The sequence below is a fragment of the Epinephelus lanceolatus genome, chromosome 2 (genome assembly GCF_041903045.1).
Source record: "Epinephelus lanceolatus isolate andai-2023 chromosome 2, ASM4190304v1, whole genome shotgun sequence".
In the NCBI taxonomy this organism is placed as follows: Eukaryota; Metazoa; Chordata; class Actinopteri; order Perciformes; family Serranidae; genus Epinephelus; species Epinephelus lanceolatus.
The window spans coordinates 9,709,423-9,725,433 of record NC_135735.1 but is presented as its reverse complement, the minus strand read 5'-3'; the positions used below and the strand labels follow the sequence as shown (position 1 = coordinate 9,725,433).

Genomic DNA, 16,011 nt, shown 5'->3' with positions numbered 1-16,011 from the left:
AACTCCAACCTCAAAACTGACCATAAAATTGACTCTACACCTCTAAAACACTGAACGTAATAACCATAAAGGTAGAATTTATTGATGTGTTGGTATATTAGACTGTGTTAGTTTTAGCTGGATGGCACAGTAGTGCAGTTGCTGGCACTGTTGCCACACAGGAAGAGGATTTAAGGTTTGAACCGGCTGGCCGGGTTGGGCCCCTGTTTGTGGAGTCTCCCGGCTTCCTCCCCTGGTGTCCTCCCATGGTTCAAAGACACGGTGACTTTAAATTGCCCGTAGGTGTAAATGTGAGAGTGAATTGTCTGAATCAATAGTCTGGTGAACTGAGCAGGGTTTACTTTGCCTCTCACCCAATATCAGCAGGGATCGGCGCCAGCCCCCTGCGATCCTTAGGGCCCAGACACATCAAACTGTCATGAAAGAGTAGTGATAAAGGCCGACTGTCGCGTTGCCTCACATCATCTGAGTCTTGGCCAAAAAGTTACGCTGAACACGCTGCAAAGACTACAGACAATGTTCTGTACCTACGTGAGAGGAAATAATTCTCTGTGGGCAGCCGGCAGTACTATGTATTCCTAATAACAAACCCCCCCAAAAAACTCCTGCATGAAAACAGAAGACCAACAGGAAGGATTCAAGACGCTAGTTAGCCAGTTAGCACATTAACAACACAACCTGATGTTGAAAGAACAAATTATGTTTACTGTGTGCTAGCGAACAATATCACAAACAATTATGAACTGTTTCTGCTCATTGGCTAATATAACAAATTTGCTTTGATCTCATGTCGTCCGTTTGTTTACTTTCCTCACTTTTATTTGTCTTCCCGTGCACTGAGCTGACCTGCCAATCATTGTGATTTCTCTCACTGATGGGCTCAGCTGTCTCTGTTGTCGATTCAACATGCTGAATCAACCGAAAAAGAGACGCCAAGGGTCAACTAGTGACAGCAGTGCGGGACACACTGCATCTGCTTTTATTATAACTTAGTTTAATATTCTAATAAAGACTCAAAAGCAAAATGGCACTCGTCTGATTATCAGATTTGGGTAATGAAACAATAACTTGATAGTTAATGTGTTATCTAAGTAAAATCTTATGAAGTATAACATGAAACATTTGCTGGTCATAGCCTCTTAAATATGAGGGCTTGCTGTTTCTCATTTCTTCTCCTGATTAATTGAACAGGGTGCAGAGACTTGTAATTAGGGACGCACCACACTGACTTTCATTTTACTTTAATTTTATCTGCCGATAATGAATACCAATCTAAAGTCAGTGTTCTTTTTTCCCCAAATTATGAATCTGAACAACAGCCACCTCGCTGCTTGGGAACTCATTAACAAATAAGACAATATTATGCCTCTGGGGTTGCTGTGAGCATTACAGATTAAGTTGAGTCACTGTAATTTAGAGCAAAATCAGTGATTTTTATCATGACACTGATGAAAAAACTTGCTCTCACTGAAAAAACGCCATATAGGTCGACTGTGCAAGCAGGCCATTCTGACCCATACTAATGTTTATTTTAAAGTGTGTTAAGATTTAATGTGTTAAGTTTTAAAGTATTTGAAAGTTTAGTATAAAAGCAACAAAGTCCACGTAGTGTGTTAAGATAGAGGAAGTTCTGTATGTTGGGAGGAAGGGGTGGTGGCTGGGTCAAACAAGCACAGGACCTTCACCCAGGACACCAGTGTTCGTGCTGCGAGTCAACGTTGAGTTCTTTTAATACCAATCTAGTGACGTCTGTCAGGTAACATACATAATGTAACATTAAGGGCTGCCCATGAGAGTCAAAGATTCAAATCATTGGTCGGAGACCCCTCAGTCAACTAAAATTCCTCAAGTCGAGCAGTCGGTGGTTAGTCAGTGTGTCAAGTGTTCTGGTCCTCAGATTTAGCTGCAGAGTGAGCGCTCCTTGCTTTCACTCACTGGTAAAAAAAAAGTTCTTATCTAAAACCAAACCATATAAACATTAAGTTTTATTTAGGTTATTTAGGTTTGAGAGAGTGTTGCAAAAAATAATACCTGTCTGACACCTGATCTGTAGTGAGGGTGTGTGTGTGCGTGAGGATCTGGGTAAATCCTGATCCAGAGGATTGGATTTGAGCATCCCTACTTGTAATGACCATTTCCCATTGATATTTTCAAAATCAGTTAATTGATAATCAATATCAAATGTTAGATTCATCAGTACTGGGAGAAACTGTCGCCTGCAGCCTGTGAGATGTGGTAAACAAATGTACAGTGACGGGAAAACAGCTGAGTAACTCCTGAACAGCTCAGATTGATGAATCAAGCAGCGCTATTGAAAGGTACATTTATTCTTTATAAATAAACTCATGCTCTATATGTAACCTAATGACGACCGCTCATGAAATCTCCCACACTCTCCAGCTCATGGTGACAGTCATACTGCTTTGACACATTCCAGGATGTGCAGACAGAGACAGTCAAGACAAGGAGGCAGCTTCCTTTTCCCGTGTCCTCCCACATGTCATCAGCTCCAGCATGGCTGAACTGATGACTCTGGCAGCTGCCCGCTGTTTACACTTAGCCTGCAATCACTGGCCGAGACCAAAGCTACTGCAGATACACAGCTTTCAATCTGTGTTCTGTGCTCTGTGCATATGGCATCTAGCTATTTTGATGGAAGCAGGGAAAATATGTTTTGGAGAAGAGGTGTTGAGTGTTTTCTTTAATCGTCACAGCTGGTGTTGTTTGTCCAACTACAGCTCTGTGGCCGACTTGTGGGCTCATCTAGGTGTGGCAACACTCCGGATAATTGCCCTGAACACTGGCTCTACTGAAGGTAGATGTAACAAGGCTGCATTGTAGCGTGTGTGTGTGTATGTGTGTGTGTGTGTGCGCACTGCTCTGCTCTAAATTCACTCACCCAATTTTCCCCCAGTCCTGTGTTCCTTCAGTACATTTTTTTTTGTTGCCAGATTTCAGCCGGTCCTCTCTCCCTTTGTTCCCTCTCTATATTTCATGCCTGCAGTTTTTCAGCCTCATGTTCTCGTAGCACACTCTTCTTTTCTTCAGTCCTGCCAGAAGAAAAAAGGGGCAGAGAAGAATATAGTTATGTTGGATATAGCTAACATATGCCAGCAAGGTACTTTAGTTTGTAATTCTCATCTCTTACTCATGCCCTGGTAGAAGAAACTGCATGAGCATAGAGATGAAAAATATCTTAAGGGAAATCAGGACTAAGGTAACATAAGATGATACAGGATGGATGCCCAGGGTTAGATTTTATACAGTATGGGTGGACAGTGAGAGGTAATGCAAAGGAAAGTAATCTTGTGATATATCTTGGAGGGATGCAACAGTGCAGACCATCAATTACAGGTACACCACCACAGCAGATATGAGATACTACAAAGTATGATAAGGCCAATATGAATTAATTATTGGGCCAACAGGCACAATATTAGATAAGATACTGGGAGATTAAACTTTAATGGTTCTGCTGGGTCAAATGAGGCAGCGAGAAACAGTAATAGGATTCAACAATGAAAACACCAACATTACATCAGTTTTTGTCAGGACAGCCAATGAATCAAAGGAGAGTAATTGTACCCACATCATGCAGGTGCAAGACTATCAGAAAACAGCATGAATAAAAGAATAAAAAGCCTGCACACTTACTCCATGTCACATAAGTTTAATCAAGATGTTTCGATGGATCCTGGCAAACTATTTCCACGCACCAAAAAGTGAAAGTTACATGTAGTAAATATTTCCACATTCCCTAAAACATGGACCTTAGTACCCTCAATGCCCCGGCCCCGCTGTTAACAAAATAACAACAGCATCATCCGAGAGCAGAGTAGTTTATTATTCTGCGCTTATTGGCTTTCTTGCGGCGAGTTAGATGAGGCGATTGATACCAATTCACATTGGCCCCATCAAAAATGAAAGTAAAGGAACCCCTCACCCCCCCAGTCGACTAATTATATATCAGTCACTCACTCATGTTACTTTTGGATTTGTGCACGCCTCCAATGAACGAAGAATCCAAAAACAGAGAAACTTCTTGGTGAATTGAAGTCGTAGAGGTCTGCGATTAAATGACCACTGTGTAGGATTTAGGGTGTTTTCACACTTGGTCCTTTTCAGCCCTCTAAACAGACTCAGAGTGGTGACTCAGCATTTTTTGCACATATGTGAACACTCCAAGAGAGTGTCGAGTTCAGTTCGGTTCAAGTCCACGGTGTGGTTCGCTCAACCTGTGCCTTGTGAACACAAAGTGCTCCAGGTTCACTTTAATCTTTGCCGTTGTATTCAGCCCTCTAAATCACATGCTGTTGCACTGGGACGCTTGAATAAAACAGACGAAACCACGTCAATCTGTAACGCTTGTAAAGACGCAGGACGAGGAGTAGTTTGGTCCACGGAAGATACTGCACGTCTCTAGATGTGGAATGTAGAATACATCAAACAGATACAATCTACAGGACAGAAACACTAAGGCTCTCCTCTAATTTTAAGTTCATAAACTGCACTGCAAAGTAAAAACAAAACTATGTCAATATACATTATATATAGCCTATGGTCGCCATGTTGTTTCTACAGTAGCCCACAGTGGACAAACCAAACTTTAGCCCCTTTTACACAGCCAGATTTGATCCGAGGTGCCCAATTTTCGGCCTCGTAGGCAGGGCGTAAAATTAACACCCGCCAAGCGCCAATGACGGATAAAAAATGAGTTTGGCGTGTAAAACAAGAACACACACCTGCCAGTGGACGATGGAAATTTTGAATTGCATGTGGGTTTTTTATGTGCTTCGACCATTTCTGCCAGCTGTGTCCATGGACGGTTTTTGCTATGGGCAATGTGGGCGACCACCCAGGGTGCAATCTATGTGAGGGTGCACGAGCGCCCTCGAAAAAAACAACAACAACAACAAAAAAAAACTCGCCAGTTTTCTAAACTACCGCTCATTTCCACGTCAAGTTAGTGGAGTGGGCGCTGGGGTGCCCCTATTATCACGTTTCAACCAGCAGCAGAAAGGAAATGCGAATCCTGGAGGTTGTGGGTTGAACGAGGGTCACAGACAGGAACATGGCGGAGGCTCTGCGGCGCAAGATAACGGCGGATAAAGTCCGACTCCAGGTCCAGTAATTTCCTCTTTCGTTGGTGTCATGACTGCCCAGTAGTACCTGGACAACCGAGCCGTGGCGGCACACAGGTATGTGACGTGTCAGAGGAGAAACGAGCCGTTAACATTTCCACAAACCTCACCGCACTTTAGGGACTGTTCTTTACTTATGGAGGGACTATCAGGGGAGGAGGGTGGCTGGTTGATTTTTATTTTATTTTGATCCCCCCTATGTTAATCACTTACTGATGCTGTTTTTGAAGTATGAATAAGTCAATAAGTAATTTATTCCATTGAAATATCAGTGATGTATTATAGAAAAATGATTTATCTTTTCATAAATGACAAAAGGCACATCTGCCTCATTTTTGCCGTGGTATCGTGATACTACTACTGCAGCCTTTGCCACAAGCACGCCAAAGAAACACAGAGGACAGGGTTGGATTTTCCTAAAGTTGGATTTTCATACTAAAAACCTAAGGTAATTATTTTTCGTCAAATAAGGCACAATTTTTTTATTTGGCTGGTGAAAAATATGTTTGGCCGGTAAATTTTTGGAGGTCACTAGCCAATGGCAGATGAGGTAAAATGTTAATTTTACGCCCTGCTCGTAGGGTAGACATATTGGAGGAACAACCCCTTTAGTTTAAAAAGACCGAGGCGGCCTTCCGCAACGGGAGGGGCGGTTGAAGACTTGTGGGAGGAGCTGCTGATGACGCTGCACGTGCGACCCACTGGTGGTGGATAAACAGGACACAGCAGGAATTAGCGTCAAGCTAGTAACGAGGGAAACGCAAACCTGTGACAGACACTGTAAACATGAGCAACTGGGGAGACAAGGAATTGCGCGTCCTCCTTGTCCTCACAAACGAAGAGGCCATTAACCGTCAGATGACGGGGACGGTGAAGAACGGGCCGACTTACAAGAGCATCACTGAAGGACTGACCAGCCGCGGCTTCCCTCCCACGTCACTGTTTACGTCACACGCTGAGCTACACGTTTTGTTACTTGCTCACGCCCCCCATTGCCCCGAAAAAGGTGCATTCTGTATAAACAAAAGTAGGTAGGCAGCATTTTGCTGCACTCCCCGATTTTCTTTTTATACTGCCAATGCTGAAAAAGACTGATTGGGCTTTCCTGCAAATTTGCACAATTCCTGTTTTAAAAGGGCTAGTGACTCCTCCCCACTTGGCACATGGGAGAAGTTCCAGTCTGTAACCTCATTGTTAGATGCCAGTAAATCCTTCACACTGGACCCTTAACAACAGCAACACTAGGCTAAAATATGCAATTACAAACTCGAACACATCTTGTGCAGTAAAATCTCATTAATGAATGTCATATCTAGTTTGTTTCATCGATACAAAAGCTGAAGTGTGAAAACAAAGACTAGTAGTTTCATGGGGAGTCATGTGTGTAATGAAGTGCTGCGTCAACTTGAATAGATTTAACTGTTGTTCATTCTCAAGATAATGAACATATTCCCATCTACCTGTATACATTTTAAATCTATACGTGTAAAAATATTGTATAGGTGTATTTGTGAAATGTACTTTTTCCATAGGGGTCATGTAGCGGACGTTTCTGTTTAAGGCTGAGCTTCCACAGCGACAATGGGAGATAAAGACAGAGTGTGTCTGACAGCCAAAGTCACAGCGACAATAATTTGCACTTAACTGCACATACTTGATGTCACACATGGTGGTTGTTTTATTTTTCCGCCTGTCCTCTCAGGATGTGAGGCACCAGCATGGCCTCTTACGTTTTGAAGGGTCTATTTTGTCCCCTCTGTTCCTCCTTGTCGAGAGCTCTGCTGAGATGTTAGTGCCGAGCGAAAACCACAAGCCATAACCACACTCTTTCACTGCTGCTGACTCCCAGTCTCACGCCCAGTTTAACACAGAGGGAAGAAAAAACATACAAGGCACAGTTTTTTTCTTTCTCCTCCGCACTACATTTCTTGATGTTTCCTCGCCTCCTCACACCCTATATCTCACTCTGCCCACCATAATATACTCCTCCTGGCTGACATACTTGGCTTTATGTTCTATTTAATTTTTTGTCTGGACGCCTTAGTTTTCTTTGGAGGTGATAAAAATAGCAGCAAGCATTTACATTCTGTATATAGCTGCGCCTTTTTAGCCTCCTTGGTGGTGCAACTAATCTTACATGACATGTAATTTTGCGTGGCATGGGGAATTCTTTAAACATGCAGGCCTACCACAAAGTCCAAATATTTCCTGTATGTTTCTGTTAGTATGGTCAGAGTGATCCCTCACGATGATTTGTCTCTACATGCTCTGTTTCTTGATCTGATTTTGTTTTCCACTAAGTTCTGTCTGAGACGTTTCAAAGTAAGAGCTCAGATCTCATTTGCATTCGTTTCTGGCAGCCACTCTGAGCCGGCCTTTGCTGATCTTAATAGTTTTAGTCTAACTTTATAGAGGCTGGCTCCCTGGACGCGGATCATGCTATTGCCTCAGAGTGAAAATCAATTTTCATGACTTTAAAATGAAGAGCATCTGTCTGCTAGATTTGAAGTACAATGCCTTCAGAAACTTTCCAAACCCCATGACGTCCTCAAGTGTGCCACCCTGAATTCAAAGTAAACTGTGATTTGTTGTTGACAATCAGCACAGAATACGTTATAATGAAATATGTAGCAGTTTTAATTCTTTTGTTTTTCCACCATTTTTTTAAATTATCCCATTTAAACAGAGACAGTTTGTGGCTAAAATGATAGCTCCAGCTCCTCTTAGATGTGTCTTTGTTTGCTCATCGCATCTGGATTTTTTTTCCTTCAACTGTTCAAAAAGTGTGCGGTGTTTCTCCAGCTCAATGGGGAGTCTCTGTGAACAGCTATCTTCAAGTAACTGCAGAGACTTTGAATGGGATTCATTCAAGCCTGTTTTCCTTTTACTCAGCCACTCCAGCACTTACACATTCTAGTACTGAAGTGTCTCTATTTTGTATTTGGACTGGTTCTGCTGCACTTTTTTAAATGAAAAGCTGTCCCACACAATTAGTTGTAGCTTCTTATTCCAAGTTTGCTGCCAAGTATCTGTTTTCTCTTCATGTGATGTCGTTTCAGTATGAATAGATCCCTGATTGGACTAATGTCACGTAAATAAGAAATATCTGCCAACTCTGACAGATGAAGTAAACATAAAATGTCTGCTGAAAAGTAAATTGGCACTCCAGTCTATCATGGATTGTGGTAAACATTAACATTTACTGATGTTCAATCTTAGTTTGGGTTGACTGCACGTTACTGGAGTTCTGAGTGATTTGGATAAACTCTTGTCAATCTGGCAAACATGATCCGAAATACTATCTCTTTGTTGCAACTGTATTCTCATAATTACCCTGTGGTGACAATCTAATCACTGTCTGGTTTATGTTTGGATACAGTGCTGCTTTGAGTTAAAGATCTTGTAAGTCTGAAGAAAGAGTTTGACTGTTGCATCTCATTCCCAGGTTGTCAAACACTGATCGAACCACCAGCACAAAGCCCTGGAATTGGATGACCTGTAAATGAGACTCAGCAATCAACTGTCTTTCTCCGTAGTCACATACAGCATTTTAAAAGTAAACGCTACTCTCACATTTTCGGTGTTCAGTATAGACTTCTCATTGGTTTTTGTTTTTCAGTACAGTATAGTAGACGTGTATATGTTTATTTTTGATAATCTGTATGGAGCACAACCACCTCAAGGCCACAATACATCAGCTACACTGCCTGTTTCTCCTCTGTTTTTTTTTTTTGTTTGTTTGTTTGTTTTTTCCTCCTTCTTCTCCACATGCACTGTCGCTATATAACTCAGGACTTAAGCACCTGCCCCTCAATCCCCCCTGCTTGTTCCTTACTTTCCCCTTAACACACTGGTGTATCACGGCCCTCTCTGGCTCATATTAGGAAGTTTTTCCAATAAAGGCTGATAGGCTAGTCTCCAGGGAGGGTGGGTGACGGTCACAACCACGCACAAGTATGGGTATAAAATACTTGACTGCAAGATTAACAGTGCATCAATCTTCATAAGAAGCTTACACTCTTTCGTGGCGCTAAGCTACGAAGACCAATGCAGACAGGTAGAAAAAAATAAAAAAATAAAAGTAAACGCTACATTTATGTACCGTGCTGAATTCTCCAGGAGGTGATCAGGGCGGATGGAGGACATACAGAGTGTAGAGCTGTGACATTAGAATGCCAGGTTCACCTCCAGACCTCTCTCTGTGGTTCGTATTAGGCAACAACAGCATTTTGGTTAAGGTGAGGGAAAGATTGTGATTCTGGTTTAATGTTAAAAAAAAAAAGAAAAAAAAAAGGTAAGACTACAAAAACAATGCTGTTGTCACTCAACGTATCCTCATACAATCCTATTAATTAGCTCCCCATGAATGACATTCACACATTCACATTCAACATAAAGTTATGGAGGTTAGGTTTAGGCAAGTTAAGTTATGATACATTAGGTTTAGAGAAAGAAACCTTGGGGAAAGATGTTCCTGAAAATGAGTCAAGGTTCACCAGTTTTGAACACCGGCCTCCTGGGAAAAGTCCTGTGTTTTATGACCCATCCGTCACTCCAACCTGCCTCACTACGGGCATCACTTCCTTTTTATTCCCCTCAGCGCACTGGTCACATGACTACAGTTTTCCCAAATATGTGGGTTATGCACAAATTACTGGTTCATGATCACGTGAGTTATGTACAAATTTTGTTGCATTACTTTTTGTATTTCTCAGAGTTATCGGCCTGTTCTCACTCTCAACTCGTCAAATTTTGCTGCTTTGTCAGTGGATATCAGCGTCAGATACAGACTCACAGAGGCTCTGCACCAGGCAGTGGCAGTTGTTGGCGCAGCAGGCAACAACCAAACTCGTCAAATATTGCTGCTTTGTCAGTAGATGCCAGCGTCAGACATGGATGCACAGAGGCACTGTTTGACTTTGCGGTGGTATGATATGCACCGGGCAGCAGCAGTTTGCAACGCTGTTGGCAACTACCATAGTATAAAGAGGGAGTAAGATTGTATAAGGACGGCAGGACGGGTGGTGGATGGGTCAAACAAACTCTGGACTTTCCCCCAGGAGCCCACTGTTTGTTTCCTGTGAAATCAAAAGTCCATCTTCTTCTTCCATCTTCTAACCGCTGCATCCTCTTGAGGGTCGCGGGGGGCTGGAGCCTATCCCAGCTGACATTGGGCGAGAGGCAGGGTACACCCTGGACAGGTCGGCAGACTACCGCAGGCTGACACATAGAGACAGACAACCATTCATGCTCACATTCACACCTATGGACAATTTAGAGTTATCAATTAACCTGCATGTCTTTGGACTGTGGGAGGAAGCCGGAGTGCCCGGAGAGAACCCATGCTGACATGGGGAGAACATGCAAACTCCGCACAGAAGGGCTCCCACATCCGGGATCGAAACGGAAACCCTCTTGCTGTGAGGCGACAGTGCTAACCACCACACCACCGTGCCGCCCGAAATCAAAAGTCAGCCGGGTTATTTTAATAACTTGTATAAAGCTTGTGTTTGTAGCATGCAGCTCTTGTGACGTATGTCACATGATGCATGTTACATCACATTAGTGACAACCACACTTATTTTAAGCCAAGCTATGATACTTTCCTCTAAACCTAAGTACATATTTTTTCCTTCTAAACCAGGGGTCGGCAACCTTTACTACCAAAAGAGCTATTTTTAGCCCAAACAAAAAAACAAAAAGAATCTATCTGGAGCCACAAAACAAATTAGAACCTCATAATGAAGGTAACACAGCCTATTAGTTCTAAGTTAGCATTCATTAATATGTTTTACCACAAAGTGGCGACTCCACAGTGGGCTATTTAGAGTTAATTGGTGCTTTCATTTTGCAGCGTTGTCGATAAAAGCAAACATCTCTGTCCAATATCTGATTTTCTATTATCCTCCGAGACTTTTTTGCATTTCAAATCCACAGCTAGTTAAGCTAGGGAAACTGAAGACAAACCACAGCTATTGAGGTTCATCAAAATTCAGAGGAAAAGGCACCAGCTGAAGATGTATAATGCATTTTTAGTTGATGAAAAGTTAAAACACTTTTTTACAATTGGAGAACATGAGAATTCCTTTAGGACTACAACAATGATAAATGAAAATTAAAATGTTACAGAAAAAACATTTTTCATTTCCATATGATTTTTTTTGTCAGAGCCACAGGGAGCCACTGAAGAGCTGTATGTGGCTCTTGATCCTCAGAGTGTCTACCTCTGGTCCAAACATAAGGAAATAAACCTGATCTAAGTTTATTTCAAAAAAGACTGTTTGCATTTAATGAGCAGAAACTGTACATTTCTTGTGAAAGCGGAAGTGTATTTTGAAAAGACACAGTGCATGTAACAAGTGTGAATTGACATGCCATCCCTGAGTGTCCAAAACTGACACAGGAGGTAGCTAGTGCATCATATTTTGATGTGTACGTCCACTGACAAAGCGGTGGTATTTGACGTGTTGGGATGAGAACATGTTGCACCCACATACAGCACCTTTAATAGGCAATATATGTCATCCTCCAAGTGCCCCAAAGTCATTCAACTCAATTCAATTTGATTCCTTTTACTGTCATTGTAAATGAATACAACAACTAATTTAAAAGTAATAAATAAATAGTGAAGGTTAAAGGTTAAATTATTGTTCATCTATACTCTAAACAGACACACACTAGCACGCACACACACACACACACACAAGCAGTGCCAACATATGCCGTGAACATGAACTAAGTTAATATAAGCATGCGTGGCACTCAGTAACAAGTAAACTAACAGGATACTTATTAAAGAGAATTGCAGAGAAGAGATCCACAGACACCACTGCAGATTTAAACAGATTTTTTTTTAATTGCTATGACTTTTTCACAGCTTTTTACCTACATCTGATAAAACCTGAATAATTCTTTACTTTACTTCACTTCACAAAGAGACCATATGTCCTGTGGGAAAAAGTAAGTATCTTGTGGCTTTTTTGTTTCAGGTTTTTCCGCATTACTTTGAGCTTTCAGTCACTGTATGTAGTGTGACAGACAGAGAGAGGAGTAATGAATGTATTGTTTATCACACACACACACACACAGAGTGATGATATTACATGTGATGCTCCACAGTCATTGTATTATGCAGCTAAAAAGTTCAGATTGTTGTTTATTATAATGGTAATTACAACAATTTCGCCTCATGTTTTCAGACTCTTTCATCTGCTATTTTGAAGGGCTGCTGTCATGTGGCACTTTTTCCCAGCTCTTACTTCGTGGCTACTTTCCAGCCTACATTTGAGAAATAAAATGTTTGTTGTCCTTTTGTCAACTTTTTCTGCTGCATCAAAGGAACTCTGTTCTTCTGTTCTGAGCTTGATCTGTCTCCTGACCTATGCAGGCCCATTTTTTCTCAGTCGTTTGTTTGGAAGACTTGCACTAGGAAGAAATGATATCGCTGCAGTTTTCTGCCTCCTAATGATGCCACCTGCTGTGCTCTTTAAAACTTTTGTGTCTAATGTCCTGTTCTCTCTGGCTGTTCCTGACAGCCATCGGATTGTGCACGTCGTGTCTCATTTTTAAGCATGTCCAGCCATTTAAAGTGAACACGAGTCGACGTCAAGTTGCAGTGAATCTAAAAGATTTTTGGATGCGCCCCAGTGTGATTTAAAGTTTTTGAACAATTATTGCCTCAAAACATTTCAGCTTTTCATTTCTAATTAATTTGTAAACAACTGTGAACCAAAAAGGAACACACTTGAACATTTATGGGTTAGTGTTTGTAGATCACAAACAAAAACGTCCCAATTCAATCTATTTCAGATGAAGATAGGGGATTTGTATCTTCCAGAAGTGGTTGGTGAAGAAAACAAGCATTGTGAGCTCAACTTCTACCTTCATAGATGTTTGATTTTGTCCTGATGAGTAAAAAAAGAGTAAAAACCCCTGAGAAAAACGAGTCTGGCATCTTTTAAGCTCTTTTTAATCACAGCTGAGTAATACCAGTCTTTTTTCTGTTCAGTATTACTAATTATTGGATTTTCTTAATTTGCCTTCTTTTCCTTTTTAAAAGTAGGGTTACATTGAGAACACTGACTCTTATAGCATATCTTGTTTTCATGCCTTTTTGGAATGATTCATCTAATTATATCCCCAATCAGCTCACAGTGGCTAATGTCACACGTCATTAGGCCCTGTTAGCAGTAATTCTTCCAGCGCTGTAATCAGCCCTCATATAGAGGCCTTTGTTGTCTTGATTACTGTGCCCTTTGTAAGGTCTGCTCCATCCTGGCCAAACTACACACACATACACTCACATGATATTGACATGGATGGGTTATTACTGGGCACAGGTCCAAGTGTTCAGAGGGCTCCTGGGTCAGAGCATGAAGTGACTGTTAGCATTTCTTGTTGTCAGTCAAATGACTACAAAGAGACACAAAAAAACCACAAAGATACACTGAATGATCATAAAGAGACACTGGAAGCTCACATACATGCTTTGTTTATCATCACATACACATGAATGGGTCACTGTTTAGGTCCACTGGGCTCAGGCTCAAGTGTTCAGAGGGCTCCTGGGTCAGAGCATTTGTTTAAAGTGACTGTTAACATTTCTTTTTGATAATCAAATGGCTACAAAGAGACGCAAACCATCACAAAAAGACACAAACTACAACAAAGGGGCAGAATACGGCCACAAAATCCCCCTCATAAAATGACAGAGCCGCAAAAAAACCCACAAAGAGACACAAAGACATGGAAAATGTCCACAAAGAGTAACAAAATGAAAACAAAGAGGTGCCAAACAACCACGAAAAGGATGCAAAACAACTACAAAGACATGAATAATGTCCACAAATAAAAACAAAATGACAACAGAGGCAGCAACAACCACAAAAAGGTGCCAAATAACCACAAATAGACGCCAAGAGGTGGAAAATGACCACAGAGACAAAAAAGCATACACATAAAAGCACAATGACAATAAGAAGCACCACACAACTAAAAATAGATGCAAAACAACCACAAGAAGGTGGAAGACAACACCTAAACAATCACAAAGGTGCATGGAATGACCACAAAGAGACACATAGAGATGGAAAATGACCATAAATAGGAACAAAATGGCACCAAACAACCACAGAAAGATGCAAAACAAGTCATAAAGAGGTGGAAAATGACCACAAAGAGACAAAAAAGGGCCACAAATTAAAGCAAGGTGACAATAAAGAGGTGCCACACAACTAAAGAGAGTTGCAAAACAACCACAAGGAGGTGGAAAACAACCTCCAAACAACCACAAAGGTGCATCGAATGACCAGAAAGGGGCCATAAACAAATGGAAAATGACATAAAACAGCCACAAATAGAAACAAAATGACAACAAAGAGGTGCCAACAACCACGAAGAGACACAAAACAACCACACAGATGCACAGAATGACCACAAAGTGACAGAAACAATTACAAAGCGATAGAAAACAACACCTAAACAATCACAAAGAGACACAAATTAACAACAAAAACACACAAATGACAACGAAGAGACAGAAAACAGACAGAAAATCCCACAATATGACCACAAAGAGCTGGAAAATAACTAAAATGAGACACACAAAAAAACCATCCAGACAAAAAGCAACCACAAAGAGATGGAAAACAGCTACAAATAAAAGCAAAATGACAATAAAGAGGTGCCATACAACTTTAAAGATATGCAAAACAACCACAAAGATGTACAGAGGGACCACAAACCAGAGATGGGACCAAGTCACACGTGCAAGTCTCAAGTAAGTCTCAAGTCATTTTTTTCTTGGGCAAGTCAAGTCAAGTCAAGTCACAGGTTATGTCAAGTCAAGTCAAGTCAAGTCCTGTAATAGGTCAAGTCAAGTCCAAGTCAAGTCACCTTATTACTGTAATTTTACCTGCAGAATCTGATCTTAATAAAGTGGAAAGACAAGATATAAGTAACTGTCAGTAAACATTTAAGCTCATTTAACCCTGTGTTGCTCATTCATAAAATGTACAGCCGGTCTTGTGATGAACCAGTCGGAATGTTCGCTCACGTTTTCTGGGGTTAATGTTAGCAAATAAATTAAAAAACAAATTACACCAAACCAACCCACCCCCCCCACCCCACCCCCGTATCGTATCAAGCTAACGTTAGCTAACTACCGACTAACCAGATAATATTAGCTAATTGACAAGCACTTACTGGGCAGAATGGCTCTTCAAATGACGAACAAAGTTTGAAGTTGTCGCCTGGCTGATGTTTATGCCGCATGTCTTGCACTGTGCTGTTCGTCTTTTGCCGTCATAATGGGATTTCCGAAAGCCGAAGACAATGACTCTCGGTACGCCTCCCGCTGACATGTTGATGCCTATGTGATATAAGAGGGCCTATTTCTCCAATAAACATGTAAGGTACGTAGAGAGGGCATGACTGATTGACAGGGTAGTGATCCAATCATGATAACGCCATTCTCAGCCTGCGCTCCTACCGGGTAATCAACATTATTTTTTAAATTAATTTATTAATTTTATATTCTAACCGAAAACATGATGTGAATAACACTCAAGTCATTCAAGTCATCGTGTCTCAAGTCAAGTCAAGTCCTGAGTCTTTAACTTCCAAGTCCGAGTCAAGTCTCAAGTCTTTTATTTTTTGTCAAGTCAAGTCACAAGTCATCAAAACAGCGACTCGAGTCGACTCGAGTCCAAGTCACAATGACTCAAGTCCCCATCTCTGCCACAAACAGACACAAATTGACCATAAGGAGATGCAAACAACTACCAAATAACCACAAAGAGACACACGGGGGTTTGCATGTTGTACCCAGGGGCCCATTCTGTCCATGCATATCGATATGATTTGTGTTGTC

The 16,011-nt window shown here is 41.4% G+C and overlaps 1 protein-coding gene across 2 annotated transcripts in view; it reads left to right on the top strand.

Moving 5' to 3' along the window:
* tspan4a (tetraspanin 4a) overlaps positions 1 to 16,011 on the top strand; it is a 267,734-nt gene that overhangs the window by 1,688 nt on the left and 250,035 nt on the right. The window lies entirely within an intron of this gene.